Genomic DNA, 24147 nt, shown 5'->3' with positions numbered 1-24147 from the left:
CTATCTCATAAGACATAAGCCCCTTAAGACAGAGATTTCTTCTTTTTGTTTTCACCTATAAAGCACCAGACACACCGATGGTTCTATATAAACAAATTATAATCCTCAGACCTTCCATTGATCCCAGCCCTTTTACCGCCGCATCTCAACTTCCTTGACCATTTTTGCCTTGTGATCCCATATTTTGTGGAACTGCCTTGGCTAAGAGGCACCACAAAAATACATCATTGTGACAGTCAGAGTCCCGACACCCTAAGGGGAGAGCAGAACCCAAAAGAGCAAACAATTGAATCACACAGTGTAATTGTGTATAAAAATATTTCAAGTAAGGTCTTTTACCAAAGCTTGTAACATTCAGAACTTGGTCATTATGAGCCATATGGACTGTGATTATGAATTTAAGTATTTGTTAGATATGAAATGGTGATCATAATCTGTGGTGCAACATTCATCTCCACCTCACAACAGGGAGTGGGCAGGCAGGCAGGGATGGTCTGCCTCCCCAACCAGACAAGACTAGCTCCAAGCACCTAGCATTGTACAATCCAGGAGCAGACAAATGGTAGGCCATTAGGGTTAATAGGAAAACACGGAGACATCCTGGCTAGAATTTCCCCACCCTAAATAACCATGAGTCACTATGCCAGGAGAGGAAGGGAAAAAAGACAGGAAGGGTGGGGGAGGGGGTGGAAGCCCTTAAACTTTATCTGAAATTTTTATCCAGAAACTGAGATGCAGGAAGCTATCCATGAAATTCCCTCTAAGACCAGTGGCATGCCAGGAAACTCTTCAGAGGCAATAGGTAGCATATTGGAAAGGGGGATTTGTCTAATGTAGAGGCATAAAGCCTGAAGTTGTGTATTTATGTTTATTTTCTGGGTAACTTGTATGTGTTTGCTTTTCTTTCAGACTTCAGCTTTGAATCTGTGATATTTCTCTTAAATAAACCTTTTCTTTGTTTTTACCTCAAGCAGGCCTCTGGTGTGCAGACTGTGTGGGCCAAAGGGAACTGATCACTCTGGGGCTCGTTTCATGCCTTTAGGGGTAATGAACCAAAGGGAAAAAGTCGGAGTGTCTGATAGTTAACTTGGGGTAGATGAGACTCGGGGCCAGAAAAGCTGTTGGGGTCACCCTGCAAAGAGTAACCAGGCTGGTGGAAGCCAGGGTGAGACCTTTAGACTCGTGGTCTGGCTAGTGGTGTCAGGGCTCTAAGACACAGCAGCATAGCACGAAGGCACCCAAGATGAGAGGGCAGGCAGTGACAGAACCTTACTGGTTTGGGTGATCCCCAAAACACCATAACCAGGCGTTCTGAAGAAATGGCACCTAGTTTAGAGAGCATGATGCCACTCCAACAGCAGCAGAGGCAGAGTGCAGCTGTGGGGAGGAACTGTGGATGGGAAAAGCAGGTGAGTTGGTGGGGGAGACAGAGGAAAGGACCAGGTGAGGATGAAGGGCCAGTTGCCTTTTGAAGAAGAGCCAAATATCTATCTATAAGGATGGAAGGAGAGGAGGGTGGGGGGTAAAGGGCATTTTTAAACATTTAATTAGGGGTGGGATACAGAGCCATTGTCCTCACTGGTGCTATTTCAAGGTAGTAGTGATCAATGGTGAGCCAAGGTGGTAGTAACCAGAGACTGTTAGCAACCAATGGCTGTGTGATAGCCTATGGAAAATAAGATGGTAGGCTCCAGTTCTTACTGGGCAAATTCCATATTACTGAAACCACCACCAGTGCTAGAGCTTAAATTTTCACTCTTATTGGTGTTCCCAACTGAGAGGCCAAAGACCCCACAATCTGTGGAGACTGAACTCCCCTCTCACCCCAGAAGAAAATAACTGAGAAGCATCAGCCGGGCGACATGAGGAAGAATGCACTGCCATTGCCCATGCTGTAGTTGTTCTGCAGGGAAACAAAGAACTTCAGTCTCCAGAACTGCCAATTTTGCATCATTCGTCTGAACTAAATTCAGAACAAAAAGTAGCTTGTATTAGATAAACAGGGAGAAATGTAATTGGTTTCCTGAACAAAACCAAACCTTAAAATATATTCTGACTCAGCTCAGTTAAACTGAGCTGGTTTCGGTCTGGTTTGGGTCTTTCTCCAACCACTTGCCCATCCTCACTTCTCAACATGCATGAGCTACGCCTGCAAGTTAAGGTCTGAGGCCCCAGGTCAGTTGTCCCTGTCAGCCCAGCACTTAAACATTGACTTCAGTGAGAAATGGGCACCTGCTCCACCAAGTTAGGTACCTGCTCCAGTGCTTGGACAGATCGTGCTGAACTGCTCTGCTGCATAGGGGCCTGAGAACGAAAGCTGAATTGGGGACCGCAGAACGAGTAAAAACCAAGTGTAACAATCACAAAATACGATGTCCCTACAGATCATGGCTGGCAGATTAAAGCAGAGTTAGTTGTCCAGCTCCCGTGACGTTCAATAGGAATTAGGCATTGGCCCTTTTGAAAATCCCATCCAACACTTTACAGATGTATAGCTACTGACCATCCTACTTAGAATTGCCATACATTCTTCTTCTTTTTATCCCAGAGGTTCACCATTTCAGCCCCAAATTCTCTCTTGAGTATATTGACACAAGTAGCATGGGACCCAGCAGTGCAAGAAAATCTGAGGTCTGAGAAGATTAATTTGCATTTTTTTAAAGGAAACAAACACCACACAAAGCAAGACTGGCACTCCACCCAGCTCCGCTACTTACCCAGCAGAAAGGCATCTCTCATTTCCCTTGTCAGCCCCTTGCACAGAGACAGAGAACTGCAATGATAAAGAAAATACAAATGATGCCCCAAATTCATAGGATCGTCTACATTCCCCATTCTCCCTCCCCACCCCCTGACCCCACAGTTCCCATCTTGGAACTGGCATGGGAAAAATGTAGTCGCCGGCCCAGATTTGTAAAGGTATTTATGTGTTGCTTGGCTCAGCGGTGCGACATCTAACTGACATAGGAGCCTACATCTAATTTTCAAAAGGGATTTAGGCACAAGGCATCTATCTCCCATTGACTGTTGAGGGAATTTAGACTCCCAAGTGACACCAAGCATGGCAACACCTAGACACCTATAAAAATCTAGGCCATCATGGCTAGGTGGGGCAAGTGGGCTACCAAGCTGTTCTTCTACCTCTGCTGACTTAAACTGAAATCCTGGAAGACCAATGTTGGAATAGCAGGAAGGAGTTATAGGTCAGGATTGTAGTACCTTAGCAGAGCTGTATCTAGCAGCACCCATCTGCATTGTGTGTACCTCTATACAGATGGAAACTGGCTAAAGTATGAATTTAAACTCATGGGTCAAATTCATTCCTGCTGTCAACCCAACAAAACCAATGGAGTTGGTTGATGAATCAGGGATGAATCAGGCCCAGTGTATCCAAACTGCTCCGTTATTCAAGGACAGCGTGGCCTCAGAGACACACATAGTTGGCAACCTGTCACAAATTAAAATAGAACAAGAATTGCAAGCAATGCATGACCCGTGGCTCACAGATCGGCCCCAAATAAGACGCAATATCCAGGTGTCTGGTGGAAAAGCAACTTCACAGGACTGGTCTAACCAAGAGATTATTGTAATCCATCAACTTTGGCAGGTACCAGTTTTCCATATGTATTACAGCTACTGCAGACTGCCTGCTGGGAGCAGCTTGGGCAGGCGTATGCATGCTTGTTATCGGCAGTGTGAATATCTCTGCCTTGTGTCACTGTGGCACAAAGCAGCTGGACCATTTCAAAATCATTTAAAAAGCACTATAAAATTAGGACTCCGGTGCGGTTGTTTTATGACTTGCATGAGCAGCCATTACCTGGAGAGAAATTATCTTCTTTATTTCCAAGGCTAAAGGTTCTTTTAGCATTCATCAAATGCAAAGTGCACCCCTGATAACACAATGGGCTGTTTTTATCTACTGCAGCCTCTTTCCCTTCTGCATAATTTCACATTTGAGATCTCAGCACTTCACACGTAACTCATTTCATTGTGTCTGAGATTGTTTTCACCAGCTGGACTTGTATAGTTACAAGAGAGATTTACTTATGCCCTGAAACATATTCTTTCAAAAATTCTTGCTTCTTTAATCCTTAGAAAAACAACTCTGAGTACTCTTGTTATCCATCCTTCCTGGAAGCTTGTCAAACGCTTGGCTTCAGTGATCCGCAAAGCCATGTCATTATTCTCCTTCAAATCCTACCATAAACCTCTCCTTTGCCAGGCTACACAAAAACCTGACACTGGTTAGGCTGTTAATGTGCTCAGACCACCGCACCATGTGGACCAATATTGTCTCAGTGCGTCTTTGTATTCCCTTATGGATCTGTCTGTATCCATCTGTTGTCTTATATTTAGATTGTAAGCTCTTCAGAGCAGGGCCTGTCTTTCTGATCTGTATTTGTACAGCACCTAGTAGATTGGGGTCATTGTCCAGGGTGCAGGCTCCTATGATTATGATAATACAAATAATATCTGGTAGCAATCAATTCCCCAGGCTAGTTAAGCAGTGTGGGTGGGTGTGGGATGGGGTTCAAAAGCATGAATAGTAGTTAGGTGCCAAATCTCCATAGATTCCCATTTGTGCCTTTGAAAATCTTCCCGTTTGGAAAAACTATTCCTTTGATCAATTTTAAAATTGATATCTTTCTTTTTAATTGACTGTCCCCTTGTTCCTAATATGAAAATGAGTGAATAAAAGTTTTGCATCTACCTTCTCTATACTACTATATAATATTTATATATAGTGATATCAAAGAGGTACAAGAAAATGAGAAAGGTAGAAAATGAGTTGTCTGGTTGCTAAAAAAAAAAAGGTGTTAAATTATGGCCTGCTATACTTAAAGTTAGGAAGCATGGTCTTTATGCGATTATAGTCTAACTGGGAACATGTTATAGTGAAGATACCAAAGAAAGGAACTCTCAGTGATTGTAATAACTGGTGTGGTACCACACTTTTATCTGTGCCAAGCAAAGTATTGTGTAAGATCATAGTCCGGCATATATCAGAGGCAGTTGATAGCGTTCTCAGAAAAGAGCAAGCTGGTTTTCAGAAAGGGTGTGGATGCACAGACCAGATCTTCACTCTACGAAACATAATAGAACAGTGCTTAGAATGGCAACAGGAACACTACATAAATTTCATAGACTTTGAGAAGCTTTTGATAGCATTCACAGGTCCAGCCTATGGCGCATTCTGCGGGCATATGGAATTCCTTTCCGTATAATCAACATTATCAAAAGCTTCTATTTCAATTTTACATGCAGTGTTGATCACAGTGAGCTCAGTTTTGAAGTCAAAACAGGAGTACGTCGGGGTGTGTTGTGTGCAATCCTCTTCAACATTGCCATCGACTGGGTAATGCAGCGTACAACAGAAGACATGCCAAGAGGCATTAAATGGACACTCTTCTCAGCCCTTGAAGACCTGGACTTCGCAGATGATGTCATTCTCCTATCACATACCCAACACCAAATACAAGAAAAAACAACTCGACTCAACGCATTCAGCCAGCAAATCGGATTGAAAATCAACCGCAATAAGACAGATATCATGACCTTTAATATTGCCTCACCATCACCAGTACGGATAGAGGATTATGTTCTCATCAATGTAGAAACATTCACATACTTGGCAGCACCATCAGCCCGGATGGTGGAACAAGCCAGGACATCTGGAACAAAATCAATGAAGTCAGGAACACCTTCAGGAGCATAAATACAGTCTGAAAATCATCAAAATACAACACCAAAACCAAACTCAAGATTTATAGTAGCTGCATACTTTCAATATTACATTATAGTGCAGAATGCTGGGGAATGAGAAAGTATGACATGTCCAAACAGTCTTCATTCCATACAACCTGCCTCAGAAAAATCCTCCGTATCTTTAGGCCCAGAACAATCTCAAACCAAAATCTATTGACACAGTGCAGCCAAGAGGATCTGAGCATCATCATTGCCAGGAGGCGTTGGAGATGGGTCGGTCATGTGCTTCAGATGGAAACTGATTCCATCACCAGAGTAGCAATAAGATGGATACTTGAAGGCAAGTGAAAACAAGGCCGCCCGAAAACAACATGGCAAAGAGCTGTGGAAGCCGAGCTGAAAAACCTGGGGCACAGCTGGGGAACCATTGAAAGACTTGCCAGAAACTGACAGGAGTGGAGGAGCTTCGTCACTCCCCTAAAAGCCAGAGGTGTAATAGGAACATGATGATGGTGATGATGATGATGATGATGTGAACATGTAGCCTGTCCTGAAACTCACAGCTACAAATGTGATGAGTGGTTGGGGGATGGAGTGGTCTTTCATGTCCATGTTGGAGCTCAGAAACACTTTCCATTTCTCCCCCTGCACCCTTAGATACATTTATCTTGCTTAGGGCACCAATCACCATAGCATCTAGAAATGAAATACAGATTAATACCTTGACTATAACTCTCTATATACCCATCCTTCTGCTCAGCCACTTACATTTTGGAGCTTGTCTAGATGAACACAGTGCACAGCTGGCTAGTGCGGGGTAGATTTACACCTCAGATTGTTGTGAAGTAAGGGTCCATGTTGACCCTGCTGGTGTGCACTAGAAGTTCCCTAATGTGCTTTAATCTACTCCTGTTTTAAAGCGGCAGCAGGGTCCATGTGAACACTTAGTGCACAGCAGGCTAGTCTGAAGTAGACTTTTGCCCCAGCTTGCTATGCACCAAATTTTCATATAGACAAACCCTTGATTTTTTTTTTCCAGAGGAGGCAAACTCTACTCCTCTGCCAAATGGTGCCAATGGTTTGATCACCAGGAGTGCTCTGTATCTGCCTATCTATAGTTAGTAGATAAGCTGCCCCCAGATAACAATCCAGAATATGTAACACAGAATATGTCTACACTGCAAATGAAGGTGTGATTATAGCATGGGTAGACTTTATTCTACATCACACGCATGATCACAACAGCAGTGTAGACGTGGTAGCACAGGCTTTATTGTGGGCTAACGATCCTGCAGTATTTTGGTGCTGCTGCTGCCGCCAAAGAGAGACCAAAGAACGTAACTAAGTAGAACCAGCACTGAACTCCCTGCTTTTGGAGTGGATTTGCCCTTCTGGATTGGAGCCACTGGTCTTTCTATTCAGTCCACTGGCACTGGTCACTTGCAAGGGTGTCAGAGGAAGGGAACAGGGAGAATATATACCCAGCTCAATCTCTGATCCAGAAATGCACTTAGGTATGTACTTAAGTTTTAGCATGTGAGCATTACCATTAAAGCCAATGGGACTAATCATATAATTAAAGTTAAGCATGTGCTTAAGTACTCTGCTGGATCCAATTCTAATTGTGCAGAGCTGTGCATGAAGGATGAGCAGGTTAATTCTGAATCCACAAAAGTGAACCAATATGCTCCCTTAATGGGAGGCTGAGACTGAACAGGGAAGCTGTAAAATGTGGACTACAGTAGTAAGGGCAATAACCATACAAGATTAGACCCATCCCCACAAGACAAACTTAGCTCCTGCTGCTGAACACAAAGGGTGTCAGATATAGTGTGTACTCCTGCTTGATGAGTCATTAGCAAAATATGACACAAGCTTATAAAATGCTATCGGACCTTGGGCGGGGCAGGTGGTAGATTCATTCAACAGAAAGAAAGCACAATGGCACGCAGAAACGCTCTTTTCTTCTTGCTTCTCCCTGTTTGATTCTGGTGTGAGGTTGTCCTTCACCTTCTTGCTACCACTCTGAAATGAATCACGAAAAGACCCAGAGTAATTAATTTGCTGCAAGCCTGAAAAGTGTACACTGGTAGTTGAGTGCGTGAGTTATACACTTCAATGGCAGCTATTCTGGAACTACCTATTCACAAGAGCTCTACAGACCTTTAGTTACTAGAGATGGGACAGAGGTTGGAAGTTCCAATCCTGGTATGAAATTCCCCAATGTTCAGGCACATTTCAATCTAAGGGTCGGTTCAGCTGGTTTTAGAGGGGCCAGCTGAAAAGCTTGGAACTAGAGCTGAACTCTGTCAGAGTTCAGGGCGTATAGAGGGTGGGATTTGGGTGTAGGCCCATCTCTGGCTCTTTCTTTATGTGCCCTTTACTGGCTCATAGTAATTTTTAAAAATTCAGCGCTGAGGACAGCTATAGATTTTAATTCACACATTCCCGACTCTGACTAGAAGAAAAAAAAATCCAAACCCCAAATCCTTTTCAAACCCCTAGTGACAAGCTAACTATATGTGGGGTCACCTGCAAAACTGTAGCAATTAGGGCAGCAACTCAACCAAAAGCTTGATATAAGCACATGCTCAACTTGAAGCTTGTAAGTATTCCCCTGACTTCCATGAGACCTTTCATGTACTTGGAGTTAAGCACAAGTTCGATTCCTTGGCTGAATCAGGGCCTATAAGTGCTTCCTGCAGAACCTGTTCACTTCTCTTTTTCCTTGTGTGGTCGCACAGTGACACCTAATGGTGGAGGTGGTGAATCTCTAGCACTTATTACCACCTGCCTTACATAGACAGACATGCAAGCTGAGGAAGACCCCTATATTTTACACTTAGTCTTGCTGCCTCCTGCATTCATGGCATCATGTGATAGGTCAGACTGACTACTTGTGCACCAAAAGTTTACACCTAAACTCTCTGTCTAGGTTTCCAGACCATGGTAAATAGGATTCCCGTGGTGGCATCTGGACATGGGGCTACATGGACAAAAGAAACACTGATCCTGGTACCAACACCACACAGAACAATGTTTTCCTGTCACTGCCCTATTTCCGACAGGAGGAAATGCAGCTATTTATTCTTGCATCCACAGTGTCCCTTTGAAACTGATTTCAGCCTGTCAACTCTCTGAGGCAAACAGGCCTCAGCCTTGCCCATTAGCAGCTATCACTCGGCCTTTCTGATGAGCTAGCAACATAATAGCTAATTAGTGACACCCCACCTCACTGGGTGTAATGGGGCTTAATTAGAAACTGACCCCAATGAGTCAGGCTGCACACCTGGGGGGCGACTGATTAATTGCCTTCTGGCATACGAGGCAGAGCTAGGACTTAAATAGAGCTGGGAACTCAGTAGATGGGGGAAGATCCTGGGCATGGCTACACTTGCAGATGTAGAGCACTGTGAGTTAAACTCGCCTTCGGAGAGCACAGTAGGGAAAGCGCTGCAGTCTGTCCACACTGACAGCTGCTTGCGCACTAGAGTGGCCACATTTGCGGCACTTGCAGCAGCATTGGGAACGGTGCATTATGGGCAGCTATCCCAGCATGCAAGTGACTGCAACGTGTTTTTCAAATGGGTGGGGTGGAGTGTGACAGGGAGTGTGTTGTGTGTATGTGGGGGAGGGAAGGGGGGGGGTTTAGGGGGGGGGTTTGGGGGGGCTGAGGGAGAGCATATCAGCATGCTGTCTTGTAAGTTCAGACAGCAGCAGACCCGCTCCCCCCCCCGCGTCTCTCTCTCTCACACACAGCATTCCACACTAATGGCTTGCAAGCCGGCTGTCAGAAACGGAGCTTTGAAAGGACATTTCCGCATTCCTACAGGAGTTCAAAACAATGACAAGAGTGGCCACTTGACTTAAGGGGATTATGGGACGTTTCCGGAGGCCAATCAGAGCGCAGTAACCCAACGCTTCGTTCACACTGATGCCCATGCGTTGCAGCCAAGGCGCAGCAAACATTATTCCTCTCGCCGAGGTGGAGTACTGGCAGCGCTGTAGCCGCGGAGACAGAGCGCTCTATGTGCCTTGCCAATGTGGACGGGGAGTGAGCTAGGGAGCCCGGGGCTCCTTTACTGCGCTGTAATTCGTAAGTGTAGCCAAGCCCTGGAGGAAAGAACAAGGGGAGTTCCCCTGTGGGAAGAACCTGAGTAAGTCAGGCTGAGAGACCCACAGTGAGTATTGTACGCTTCTGGGGGGGAGCCCTGAGGTAGGACCTACAAGGAAGCCCAGGAGAAGCAGAAAGACTATTTAGTTGTAAAAGAAGCTCAACAGCAGAGAGACCCTTAAGGAAAGCTATCAGAATCCCTGAGGAAGAGAAGCAGTAAGGGAATCCCACTGGAGAAGAAGCAAGACGAGAGAAGCTCTGTAGGGGCTACAAAGGGCCAAGAAAGTGGAGCCCCAAAATGGCAGAAAGACTACTATTTTGGATATTGATATTGGACTTTGAGTTGGACTTTTAGTTACCCCGGAAGGGGTGTGAACTTCACATGATTTGGGCAGAGGGCTGAGACACAGAAGACCTGGAACCTGAGATAGACGGACGGCCTGCAGGAGATGCTGGAGCCAAAGATACTGGTGACATCACATTAGGTGGTGCTCCAAGGTGTATGCACCCTACCACCTCAAAGGCAGAATCAGAAAATGGACACCTTTTTGGTTTTAGATCTGTCTTGGAAATAAAATCAGAAATGTGAGTTCTGATTGGAGGATTTGAATCCAGACTATTCAAACGGATTTAGACACAAAGTCCTGGTTGGGTCATCTCCAATAACCACCCTTATTTTGCTCTCTTTCTCTGGGAATGAAAGCACCTTCACTTAAACTTTCTTCCAAATGGCTTACATTGTGATTGCTAAACATCTTATAGACTGTCTTTCTGCTTATGACCCAAAAACAACCGCAATCACAGAAGGATTCTGAAGCTATTGATTACTCTGATTTTAGAGCAGAAGTCTTCCTTCTCCCAGTAGCAGAAGCTGACGGATAAACTTTCAACTATCAAAGTGAAAGCAGACACCTGGAAGTAACCAAGAGCAGTTTCCATTCTAGACAAATTTCATGCAAATCTTAATAAGGTATTCAGTGCCCAGATGACAGATGTATTAGACAGATTTCAGCAACCGATTTCCAATTTTATGCAACTTAATAAAGTTGCCAGAAACAAATCTCATCTTTCTGGAAATCAGTCTGTAAAACAAGAGGGGAAATATTGCAACTTTCTTGGTCATCAGACACAAATATCTTTGTTGGGAATACATTGGAGGAATGGATTAATAAAAACAGGAAAAAAATCATATTCCTTTTTACTTTGGCTAATTACATTATATCCTGGACTACTCAACAGTCTGCTCTGGTACAATGGATTTCATTCACCAAGGATTTTTGCCACTAAAGCAAGAACCAGGCTGAATTGCACCAGGTCATTGCTTCGTCTAAGAGAAGTAGGTGCCATTGCAGAACTTTTCTAAAACAGAAAATGCAGGGTAGATTATTACTTACCATATTCAGTTTGTGACTACATAGTTTATCAGAATTAATCCCATGTGTTTCTCCCACCTAGTCAATGTTGTGTCTTGTGTGTCAATAATGCATTTCTTTTAAAAATCCAGTCATGATCTTACTCTATCACTCCTTTATAAATCTTTCAAAATAATTTCTTCCTGCCATCCCCTGGCCGAATGAAGTATTACAGTGTTTCAGCCAACTGTCCACTATTCAGAATGATGCAAAACGTCCTCTGTTTTACAGGCCTTGCATTTCTTAAACGTTTTTAACCGCAAAAGAGCTCCAGGTGAAATGTTGGCAATCTAAATTTTCCATATAATACACATGGGTTGCATTCCAATGCAACATAAACACCTTTTAATAAAAGCTCCTCTTGCTAACATTTCAGGTTTTCTGCTTTCAAGAACACACAGCTCATCAGCAAAAAACATCTTTGATACTTGTAGTTATAATTCTTGTCTTTATGCAGAGCTATGAATCATACTGGGGATCTTGCACTATGAACATATAGAAGCTACTTCTCTGTTTAGGAACTCCCTTTATAACCATAAAACGACTTGTAGTGCTGGCTTAGATCAAAAAGCACAACAAACCTATATTTCAAATACATACTGTTATAGATAATATACCAACCCTCACTCTTGAATTCACAATTTTGTACTGTTGCTTAGATGCTCTAAGATGTGAGTAGTAAGAAATTGGCAAAACAGAACCACACTCATGATCAGCTGTCTGAAAGACATATAATGCATTACTATGCGGCTATTATTATTTATTAGAGCTAGGGAAATTATTTGAACAAAGACTTTCATTGAAAAATCATCTTTTTTCAAAAGTGAAATATTTCACAATAAATTGACATTGCTAAAAATGTTTATTTTTGGCAAAAAAATCGTTTTCTTTTTCCAAATATTTTCCCCAATTTTATTAAAAGCGTTATTGAAAACATTACTGAAATGGTGGTTGACATTTTTTATTTATTGAAAACCAGGTTTCGGTAAATAAAACATTTCAAGGACAATTTCAATAAAGTTTTCAATATCATTTTTGATATAAATGTTGGGAGTAAAATCAAAAACAAAGTTCAGGCAAAATTTTTAAAAGATGAAAAATGGAGCAGTTTCAAATACTCCGAAATGATGACAGCTTCAAAATTTCACATTTCGCCCCCATGAAAATAGGCTTCTCGTTTGACCAAGTCTATTTATTATTTTCATTACAATATTACTCAAAGGGCTCAGTCAGGAGCAGAGCCTCACTGTGCTAGGCGCTGTACAAATACATAGTAGGAAATGGTCAAGTGAGCTTCACAATACACTAAATACAGAACAAGTAACAAGTTGTCCTGGAAAATCTAAGAGAAACTCCAGCACGCAGAAGAAAGTAAAAAGGAGTTTCGGTAAAAGAGCTATTTGAAGTTACATGTATTAGATGACAAAAGTACTAGCACTGGCAAAACACTAGATTTTGCAGTGTAAGAAACTGAGATCAGCTCAAACATCCTCTGTCTATGGTACTCAGGTGGCCCATCATTACCGTTGTATCTGACCACCTTGCAAACTTTAATGTATTTATCCTCGGAACACCTATGTGAAGTAGAACCCCCATTTTGCAGATGGGGAATAGAGTCAGAGAAAGTGTCTTGGCCAAGGTCACACAAAGGCTGCAGCCAACCAAGGAATTGATACCAGGTTTCCCAATCACAGGCTAGATCACTAACCATTTGACCACCCCTTCTTCTCAAAGTCTATTATGTACAACAACTTCCCGTCATATTATAAGCATCACCATTTGTACCCTGAACCTTCAGCCTTCCAGCACGGAGTGTGTTGCAGAACTAAGCCAGATATTTTAAAGGGAGTTAGGCACCAATGGGAGTTAGATGATTAAATGCCTTTAAAATTTGGCCTTGAGTACATAGCTTTACAGTGGACTGAACCAAAACTTTGGACGTTGAATTCCTGCCAGTGGGTTTCCAAATCAAAATCTGAACTCCCCCGAAGTTCAGAGGAGTTAGGGTTCAGCCTATTATATGAAAGAATCAATCCATATTCATGTGTTATAGACAACAGATGCAATTAGTAGATAGTGAATAATATATAATGTCTGTAATGTAAGTGCCCAATTCTGAGAGATGCAGGGTGCTCTCAGTTCCATTGGTGTCTATAGGAGATGACGGCACTTAGCACTTTGAAAGTGGTATTCAGTGTGTCAGAATCATTGCAGAATGCAAATTTAAAAATAATCTGAAGAATAGTTTTGCTCCTCTGCTGAGTGATGGAGGAGAAATTAGTGATGCAGAGTTGGGGGAACAAATATCTTTTCTCCCTGTGTACTTGATGCATTCGGAAGCCCCTTCTGTTATAGTCAGGTTCTGTTGCTTGTCATTTGCATGGACTGCTCTGGGCAGAACTCACATACACAAGTGGGGGCAGGGTGGGGGTTTACCAGGAAAAGCAAAAAACCTGAAAGCAACTTGAAAAGGCAGCAGGCAGGCAACTGCAAAGACAGGAAGCAGAATTGGGGGGACCAATGCATGTTTGGGGGTGTTGCTAACTCTCCTTTGCTGGAAAAATTATTCTCATTCTTTATATTCTGATAGCACCTAGCTGCCCTAAAATCAGGACCCCCCTGAACTGGGTGCTATGCTGCTAAACAAACACACAGTGAGAGACAGAGAGCTTGCAACTAAATAGACATGACAGAAGCACAGAGAGGTAGAGTGTTTTGCCCAAGGTCACACTGCAGGTCAGTGGCAGAGGAGGGTATAGAAATCAAGTCTCTTGATTTCTAATTCAGTGCCCTAACTAGTATACAATGCTTCCTCCATTATAAACATCGCCAAGAGAACAGAAACACCCTTATTAAAACACATTTTGAAGGATTTTTTTTTAAAATCTGTAATTCTATTTAAAGTATGTGCTATCAGAAACCTGATTGCTTTTTAATTACTCAATTTCAAAAATATCCAAGTAAAATCCAAGTTGACAGTGTTCCCTGAAGGACACATTATTTGTCCCAACAAATTGACTGCCAGGATATTCCTCAGCCTAGAGGTTTTTGGAGTCTTTTCATTTGAAATTCCAGCCCAGAGAGTTAAACCCATCCACACTTGATGAAGAGTGTCTTTCCCATGCTCATCTTGCAAGCTGCAAGGAGGGAAGGCACTTTGAGCTGTTTCTCCCAGCTCCTTTAAAAGTAAGCAGTAGAGAACACCATTCACTGTACTGCTGAGGAATATCAAATGCCTTTACCCGTGCCGTCAGATATTCTGAAATCCTGCAAGCTTGACAGCGTTGTCATCTTTTTATTGACAGCATCAGCCAGATGAAATTGGTCAAGGAATAAATCAAGTAGAAGTAAAAGACCTTTTAATCCACAATCACACACATCCGCACTGCCTGGAGAAGGGTAAGTGCTTTAGAACCTTTTTGAATGGCAGGATATTAACATGCTTATTTGTCTTTCCTTCTGCTTGCAAGACCTTTTTCCTTTCAATCTTTTCTCCCCGTCGACGTTTGTATCAGGATTGATGTACCTTATACCTATTGGCAGTTTTTGACACTGATGAAATCTGAACACTGTGACAGCACTTGGGGGACTGTTAGCAATGTCAAGGTCACTTTATTTCTCTTGCTTTAGATCTAATTCTTCCAGCCTGAGGAGTACTTTGTCTTAAGGGAGTCCTCCTTCTTGAGCATCTCGTGATTCACAGCCTCCTTGCTCCATTACCGTGGCTATTATAAGATCAGAATGAAGTTCATACAGTAAATAAACTATTAGTTGGACGGTGCTGTTGTGCTTTCCTAATTACAGCGTGTAGCACAGTTCTGACTGCTGGTAGCAAGACTTAAAACCACAGCTATTTTAAATCAGGGAGAATCAACAACTTAATCCAGCAGTATACAGAGAAGCTGTAGGGTTTATTCATTGGACATAAGTGACTAGGAAAAGGACTAGGAAAAGAACTATAGGAGGAAAATAACCCACTCTGGACTGGACACATGCTGAGTTGCCAACAGCAGATTCAGAGGGGATACCAAGGGCTTGTGGAAAGGCTAGGTAACGTGCCAATGACAGCATATTAAATAGCACATAGGTACCAGTTGCTAAGGTATAATGATTTTTTTCTTCTGTTAATTGCAGATTGAAAATCTGCCTTCAAGTTAAACTTGCAGCCTTGCATTTGGCAAAAGCATTGCAAGCCACCGAGTCCCCATTTTTCAAAGTCTTCCACGATGTATTTCAAAACTTCTTTTTTCACCAGAGTCAGCCACCTCGATGTTCGACAGAAATGTCCAGAGATCCCTCTGAGCTGTACCCCAATAGAGCTCTAGAGGAATATTCTTAAATCCTACAGACTTTAGAGACTTCTTTCTTTAAATGTCACCATAGTAGTTTTAATCAGGAAGGGCTGGTTTGCTGAGTAGGAAAGGTCAGTCGATTCTGCTTCACTACCCATCCCATTGGGAGCAACTAAAGTGTACAAGAAGCACAAGAACCTTCTAATTGTTCTCCAGAAGCCTCTTCCCAGTAACCCATCCTTTGTGACCTTCGCTCAAACATTCATTGAGCTTAGATCAGTAAGGGCGAGAAGAGGGGCCTTCAAGGGTGTATAATTCTGATAGGAGAGAACAACACACGTGTTAACATACCCACTATCAAGTATTCCCACTAGCAGTGAAGGTACAGCCTCTTCTCCACCAGACAAGAGATGCTCCATTGGCTTCAGTGGGGCCAGGATTTCATTCCAAGGGCTTGGTAAAAATGAACAATTAGACCCCAGCGAGTCCTCTTTGAAAGGGGTCTAGCTCAAAACACAAACTGTTCACGTGCATCAGCAGGGTGCAGATGGACAGTCAGAACACAGCAGGCTAGCGCAGGGTAGAGTCACACCCCAGCTTGCTGTGCTCTCATTGTTCATGGAGACAAGCCCTTAGTGTCACGTGATCCAGCCATGGGCAGTCATTCCTAGTGATCAGAGGAGAGTCAGGCCTAGCATCAGAGCAGGTGTTGGTAGTCAGGAGTCAGAGGTCAGGAACCAGAACCAAGGGTTCCTACCAAGTTACCATGAGTGAAACAAGACAGGACAGGGCTGGAACAAGGCAGGGACAGGGCTGGGAACAAGCAGGCACAGGAGCGATCACAGCCCTGGGAAAATGCCTTGAGCAGCCATTGAAATGCTGCAGCTGCTGGGCTTAAGAGCCAGTCTTCTAAGGGTATGTCTACACTACGGGATTAATCCGAATTTAGATAATTCGGATTTGAGATACAGGTTGTATAAAGTCGAAATGAGTGCGGCCACACTAGCACAGTAATTCGGTGGTGTGCGTCCAAGTACCGGGGCTAGCGTCGATTTCTGCACCGTTGCACTGTGGGTAGCAAATCCATAGCTATCCCATAGTTCCCGCAGTCTCCCGCGCCCATTGGGATTGTGGGTTAAGATCCCAGTGCCTGATGGGACAAAAAACATCGTCGCAGGTGGTTCTGGGTACAGTCTCACTTCCTCCCTCCCTCCCTCCCTGCATGAAAGCAACGGACGGCAGACAACCATTTTCGCGCCTTTTTTCTTGGGTGGGTGAACACTGCAGACTCCATACCACGGCAAGCATGGAGCCCGCTGAGGTCAAGACAGCACTCATGAATATTGCAAACACCTCACGCGTTCTCGTGGAGTTTATGCTCAGCCAGGACCAGAAAAACGAGGAGAGGAGGCAGCGGCGGCGGCAGCATGATGAGGACATGGACACAGACACGGATACAGAATTCAGTGAAACCACAGGCCCCGGTGCTTTGGAGATCATGTTGTTAATGGGGCAGATTCTATCCATGGAACGCCGATTCTGGGCCCGGGAAACAAGCACAGACTGGTGGGACCGCATAGTGTTGCAGGTCTGGGACGATTCCCAGTGGCTGCGGAACTTTCGCATGCGTAAGGGCACTTTCATGGAACTTTGTGACTTGCTGTCCCCTGCCCTGAAACGCCAGAATACCAAGATGAGAGCAGCCCTCACAGTTGAGAAGCGCGTGGCGATAGCCCTGTGGAAGCTTGCAACGCCAGACAGCTACCGGTCAGTCGGGAATCAATTTGGAGTGGGCAAATCTACTGTGGGGGCTGCTGTGATGCAAGTAGCCAAAGCAATCACTCAGGTGCTGCTACGAAAGTTAGTGACTCTGGGAAATGTGCAGGCTATAGTGGATGGTTTTGCTGCAATGGGATTCCCTAACTGTGGTGGGGCAATAGACGGAACCCATATCCCTATCTTGGCACCGGAGCACCAAGCCACCGAGTACATAAACCGCAAGGGGTACTTTTCAATGGTGCTGCAAGCACTTGTGGATCACAAGGGACGTTTCACCAACATCAACGCGGGCTGGGCGGGAAGGGTTCATGACGCTCGCGTCTTCAGGAACACTACTCTGTTTAAAGGGCTGCAGCAAGGTACTTACTTTCCGGACCAGAAAATAACCGTTGGGGATGTTGAAATGCCCATAGTTATTCTTGGGGACCCAGCCTACCCCTTAATGCCATGGCTTATGAAGCCATACACAGGCAGCCTGGACAGGAGTCAGGAGCTGTTTAACTACAGGCTAAGCAAGTGCAGAATGGTGGTAGAATGTGCATTTGGCCGTTTAAAAGGCCGCTGGCGTTCATTATTGACTCGCTCTGACCTCAGCCAAAGAAATCTCCCCATTGTTATTTCTGCTTGCTGTGTGCTCCACAATCTCTGTGAAAGTAAGGGGGAGACCTTTATGGCGGGGTGGGAGGCTGAGGCAAATCGCCTGGCTGCTGATTACGCGCAGCCAGACACCAGGGCGATTAGAAGATCACACCATGAAGCGCTGTGCATCAGAGAAGCTTTGAAAACCAGTTTCATGGCTGGCCAGGCTACCGTGTGAAATATCTGTTTGTTTCTCCTTCATGAATACCCTCCCCCTTTACTGACTGATTTTCTGTAAGGAACCCACCCTGCCCCTTCCCCCAGCTTTCTTTCAAACCAAATAAAGTCACTATCATTTAAAAATCATTTATTCTTTATTAATAGATTAGAAAAAGAGGGAGGGAACCCGGGTGGTATTTGGGAGGAGGATTGCTGGGAAGGAAAAAGCCACAAAGAAAAGGTTAAAAAAATGACAGCCTTTTGCTTGGGCTGTCTACTGGGGTGGAATGGGAAGGTGTACGGAGCCTCCCCCCCCGCGTTCTTACACGTCTGGGTGAGGAGGATACGGAACATGGGGAGGGGGGAGGGTGGAACAGGGGCTGAAGCGGCAGTCTGTTTTCCAGCAGCCGTTCCTGAACCTCCACCAGACGCCGGAGCAGCCCCAGCGTTGCATCCTTCATCCTCTGGTCTTCCTGCCGCCATCTCTCATCTCGATCGTCTCTCCTCTCCTCATGTTGGTCCCTCCTCTCCTCACGTTGGTCCCTCCTGTCCTCACGTTCACTGACTTCTTTCCTATACTTTGAAACTGTTTCCTTCCACTCATTCAGATGAGCTCTGTCACTCCTGCTGGATTGCATAATTTCAGAAAACATGTCCTCCCGCGTCTTCTTCTTACGACGCCTTATCTGTGATAACCTTCGGGATGGAGGAGGGAGGCTTGAGGAATTTGCAGCTGCTGTAGGGAGGGGAAAAAAGAGAGAATTGTTTTAAAAGCTACATTTTGCAGAACAATGCTTATACTCTTTCACGGTGACCAACACTGTTCACATTACATAGCACATGTGATTTCTGTGCAAGGTCGCATTTTGCCTCTTAATGCTGAGTGCCTGTGGCTTTGCTGCTAGAGATCAATCACAGGTCTGGGCAACAGAATTCGGCTTGCATGCGGCCATGGTAAGCTTCAGCGCCGTCCGTGCTTTCCAGCATACCAAGCATAGCTTGTAGAGTGCTGCAGAAGCCTGGCCAATCTCAGCCAGTTGGGGGGGGGGGCAGTGTGGTGGTGCTTGTCTGGGCCCCTTCAGGCAAGTAGAGTGCTGCGGTTTTTCTGTTAACATTCAGCAGCACCAGAAAACAAACTAACCCTGCAGGAAGATCCCTGCAGGCACCAAACTACCCCCCCCCCCCCCCCCCCACCCCCCCCCCGCCATGAATTCTCTGGGATGATCACAGTACCCTCCCCCCACCGCGTGGCTGGTAACAGGGAAGATCCCTGCTAGCCAAACGCGAAAAACTAACTGCAGGGAAGGATTTATTTTCCGCCACAGGCAAACAGCCCAGTAGGAACGGCCACCTCTGTCCCCTTAATTAAGTTCCCGTATTTCAACCAGGTTACCAGGAGTGATATCACTCTCCTGAGGATTACACAACAAGATAAAGAACGGATGTTGCTTGAATGCCAGCAAACACCGGGACCATACGCTGCCAGGCTTTGTCAGGCAATGATACCAGATTACTTGCTGCAAGCATGGCGTGGTCAAGTGTCCTACCATGGAGGAGGGAATAAGGATGCACTGCCCAGAAACCTTCTGGCAAGGCTTTCGGAGTACCTCCAGGAGAGCTTCATGGAGATGTCCCTGGAGGATTTCCGCTCCATCCCCATACACGTTAACAGACTTTTCCAGTAGCTACAGACTTTTCCAGTAGCTGAACTGACCGCGAATGCAAAGTCAGGCAAAGTAATCATTAAAAACTGTTTGCTTTTAAAACAAGTTTTATATTTTAAAAGGTAAACTCACCCGAGGTCCCTTCCATGGGGTCAGAGTCTTGGGTACTGGCTTGGGAGGCTTGGGAGGGTACTTCAGTCAGGGTGATAAAAAGATCCTGGCTGTTGGGGAGAATGGAGTGCTGTGTGCTCTCTGCAAGCTCATCCTCCTCCTCCTCCTCTACCCCCTCGGCAGAATCCTCAGGCGTCGAGACTATCCCCGACCCAGAATCCACGAACAAAGGTGGGGTAGTGGTGGCAGCCCCCCCTAGAATTGCATGCAGCTCGGCGTAGTAGCGGCATGTCCGTGGCTCTGACCCGGAGCGACCGTTTGCCTCCTTTGTTTTTTGATAGGCTTGTCTGAGCTCCTTGACCTTCACGCGGCACTGCTCAGAGTCCCTATTGTGGCCTCTCTCCATCATGCCCTTGGAAATTTTTTCAAAAGTTTTTGCATTTCGTCTTTTAGAACGAAGTTCTGCAAGCACTGAATCCTCTCCCCATACAGCGATCAGATCCAGTACCTCCCTCACGGTCCATGCTGGTGCTCTTTTTCGATTATCAGCCTGCATGGCTACCTGTGCTGATGAGGTATCTGTGGTCACCTGTGCTCTCCACGCTGGGCAAACAGGAAATGAAGTTCAAATGTTCGCGGGGCTTTTCCTGTCTACCTGGCCAGTGCATCCGAGTTCGGATTGCTGTCCAGAGCGGTCACAATGATGCACTGTGGGATAGCTCCCGGAGGCCAATACCATCGAATTGCGGCCACACTAACCCTAATTCGAATTGCTAAAATCGATTTTGGCGCTACTCCGCTCGTTGGGGTGGAGTACAGAAATCGATTTAAAGGGCCCTTTACATCGAATTAAATGGCGTCGTTGTGTGGACGGTTACAGGGTTAATTCGAATTAAAGCTGATAAATCCGAATTAAAGTCGTAGTGTAGACCAGGCCAAAGTCTTCTCATCAGTCAAGTGGTGTTGCCAATCAGGGAGCCTGCTCCAGGTCAGCTGTGTTCATTAGGTTGCCTGGAGACTGACACTGCTGCAGGCCATGATTCCTGACACTTAGGATATGTCTACACTGCAATTAGACACCTGCTGGCTCGTGCCAGCTGACTCAGGCTCACGGGGCTCAGGCCATGGGGCTGTTTAATTGCAATGTAGACGTTTGGGCTTGGGCTGCACCTGAGCTCTGGGACTCTCCCACCTCGCAGGGCCCTACAGCCTGGCTGCCAGCCTGAGCCTGGAAGTCTACACTGCAATTAAACAGCCCCACAGCCTGAGCCCCATGAGCCTGAGTCAGCTGGCACAGGCCAGCTGCTGGTGTCTAATTGCAGCGTAGACATACCCACAATCTCATCCTCTCTTGAGTAGCTCCTGCTGGGGGTTGGAGGGGTGTATATAACACACAGAGTGACCCTTCTGGCTGAGTAAGGAGGAATGTGAAGGGAAATAGATGGCCCATGAAGACTAGTAATGAGGCAAAGAGTCATTTACCTCTAACGTCCTGATTCAAACCTAGGCCAGGCCAGTACTACCAAAAGTTGGTATCTCTCAGTCTAATTCATAAAGGACAGAAGTCCATATCACAACTGCCCCAGGTCTGGCATTAATTGGAAGTCTCAGCAGAGACATCAAGGAAGGAATGGAGATGAAGACTCCGATATTCTCCCACCCAGAAAGGGGGCCTCTCCAGTCCAGGGTTTAGGTGCATTTGGAGGACAATTGGGTTGTGAGTGTCATGAGGAGAAGTTTGCAGTGTTGTTCCCTGTTTTGTCCCTAAACTGTGGTTAAAGAGGGGTCTGTATTCTCCAGATGCATCAGATACCTTTTCCAAGCACTAAGTTTACTTTAAAAAGCAATCAGTGCTTTAATCATTCATTCTGCTTTTCTCTTCAGTCCAGAATAATTAAAACAGCATTAGCACAGCAATGCATTAAACAGAGACCACCAAAGAGTCGGAGGGACAGATTCTGCTCTCTGTTACTTTGTTGCAAATCAGGAACAACTCCAATGGTGTAAGAGAGAGGAGAATCAGGCCCTAAATATTCCGGGAGAGCAATGAACTTCTACAATCCCTGCTGTTTGAGCATTGGCAAAATAAAAGGCTATAAAATATGATGCAGTCAGCCAAGAAAGCAATATTGCTCTGCCATGTGCATGGGCTATACAAGGGTGAGTGCAGGATCTCATTTCAAAATCCCTGTAGGTGCCTCATTTAACCATCAGCCATAACCCGTTTCTTGCTTTCAATATCACTTGGTATTAGAGCTGCAGTGAACTGCTGGTGAGAGATTCTAATTCCTGCAAACAAGCCCCTGTAGGCTTGCATGGAAAATACAGAGTTCCCCTTTCAGTCGCCTGCTAGGTTCCCATCTGGCTGCTTTAACTTGGCTATTACTTTTAAATGTGCTTGTTTCTGCACATGAGACTCTGTGTCCTGCCTCAAGAGACTTCTGGATTTCCTGAGCTCCATGTTCTGGCCAAAATTTTGAGAAAGAGATTGAGTCTTTTCGGGGAGGGGGGGTTTGTGGAGAAGAAGAGATCAGATTCCAGGTTACAGTCAATGAATAATTCCACTCACATGGTCATTTCCTTGGTTCTTTCCCTGACTGGGTTCTTCCATAACAAAGACAAAGGGCCCCAGGATGTGTTACCTGAGAGAGAAGGGCAGGCAATGGAACGATGACTGCAGAATGAAAAGATGCTCATATGGAAAAAGAGGAAGAAGGAGATGGAGCTGACAGATGTCCAAGTGCAGAAGCAGTAAAAAGAGCCATGCTAATTGAATAATGATTTCATGCTTGGTGTTACTGTTTGAATCTTTCAAGTGTTTAGTTATTTCATTTGTATTGGTTTTACTGTCAAACTTCTGTTTTATATTATTATTTAACATTTGTATGACAGCAGCAGCCAGACTCTTTGATCAAGGGCTGCACTGTGTTAGTCTGTCTTTTATACAGCACCTAAGATAAATTTACATTCTAATTTAAGACCTTGTTATCTAAAGTCACCTGTGGCTGGTCTATGTTAATTATTCCACCTCCATTATCACCAGTGGAGCTGCACCACTGGGGAAAGTGATGGTAAAAGGAGAGGGAAAGGAAGCTTCAGTGGTTAGGATGTTAGCTGGGACCTGCTCAGTTCCTAGCCAGATTCAGTTCCCTGCTCCATCACACACTCTCTTGGTTAGTCACTTAGTCTCGCTCTGCCTCAGTTCTCCAACCATACAATGGGAATACTACTACTTACTGTGTCACCAGAGAGTTGTGGCTAAACACAGTAAAAGTTTGTGAGGCACTGAGGTACTGTAGACTAGCGGTTCTCAAACTTCATTGCATTGTGATCCCCTTCAGTCAACAAAAATTACTTCATGACTTCAGGAGGGGGGACTGAAGCCTGAGCCCCCACCGCTCCGGGCGGTTAGGGGGGCAAAGCCCAAGCCCTACTGCCATGGGTGGGGGGCCAAAGCCCAATGGCTTCAGCCCTAGGTGGGGGGCCTGTAACCCGAGCCCCACCACCCAGGGCTGAAGCCCTCGGGCTTCGGCCCTGGATCCCAGCAAGTCTAAATGCAAAGTTTGAGAACTGCTGCCATAGACAGACAAAATGCTTATGTAGACATGGCCCCGTAGTACATACTAACTGTTTGGGAAATGAACTAGAGCCTGGCTCTCTAATTTGATACTTCCCACCTCAGCAAGCGACAGGCACTGAGTCAGTTGGAGTCTGGAATAAAATTAGAGGTGCTGAACCACTTGCAGGATACCTATCATGGGGGCGGGGGCTTTGCCTTTTGGGATAGGGTGGCTCCATAATGACTGCAGAATGGAACCAGAGGCTTCTGGAATCAAATATCACTGCTCTGCAGACACAGGGCCCAGCCAAAGCCTGGCCAGTTAGGACTCAGTGCTTTGTGCATTTGTAAACTGATGCTTAATAACATCATATATATATTTGAGGGTACAAGCTTCTTAAAAAAAAATCCATGCAGTAATAAAATCCTAAAATGTTCCCAAGCTACAGCCTAGTTTTGGAATTAAAAATAATCCTCCCTAATGTATGTGGACTAGATCTTTGCAAAAAAAGTTTCCTATTTAAAGTCCTTGTAACACTGAGCAGCTACATTTTTCTCTCCAGAACTTATTTTCTAATTACAAGGGACCATACCTTCCTACAGTTGCTGATTGTCACCAAAATGGATCCGTTTCAATTAGCCATGCAGGATGGTTTACAAAAACCCAAATCAGCAGCAGCACTTTTTGCCAGCTTTACAGCTCGGTCTT

The 24147-nt window shown here is 45.0% G+C and overlaps 1 protein-coding gene across 1 annotated transcript in view; it reads left to right on the top strand.

Moving 5' to 3' along the window:
- The first annotated feature begins 3492 nt into the window (after positions 1 to 3492).
- Positions 3493 to 24147, top strand: part of LOC117880396 (dual specificity protein phosphatase 13-like) — a 31636-nt gene continuing 10981 nt past the window's right edge. Inside the window, exons 1-2 of the mRNA XM_034776545.1 lie at positions 3493 to 3607; positions 14541 to 14634. The gene's annotated coding sequence lies outside the window, so the exon portion shown is untranslated. The remainder of the gene's footprint in view (positions 3608 to 14540; positions 14635 to 24147) is intronic.

This window comes from Trachemys scripta, chromosome 7 (genome assembly GCF_013100865.1).
Source record: "Trachemys scripta elegans isolate TJP31775 chromosome 7, CAS_Tse_1.0, whole genome shotgun sequence".
In the NCBI taxonomy this organism is placed as follows: Eukaryota; Metazoa; Chordata; order Testudines; family Emydidae; genus Trachemys; species Trachemys scripta.
Note: the sequence above shows the minus strand (reverse complement) of the source record. Positions and strands in the feature narration are given on the sequence as shown.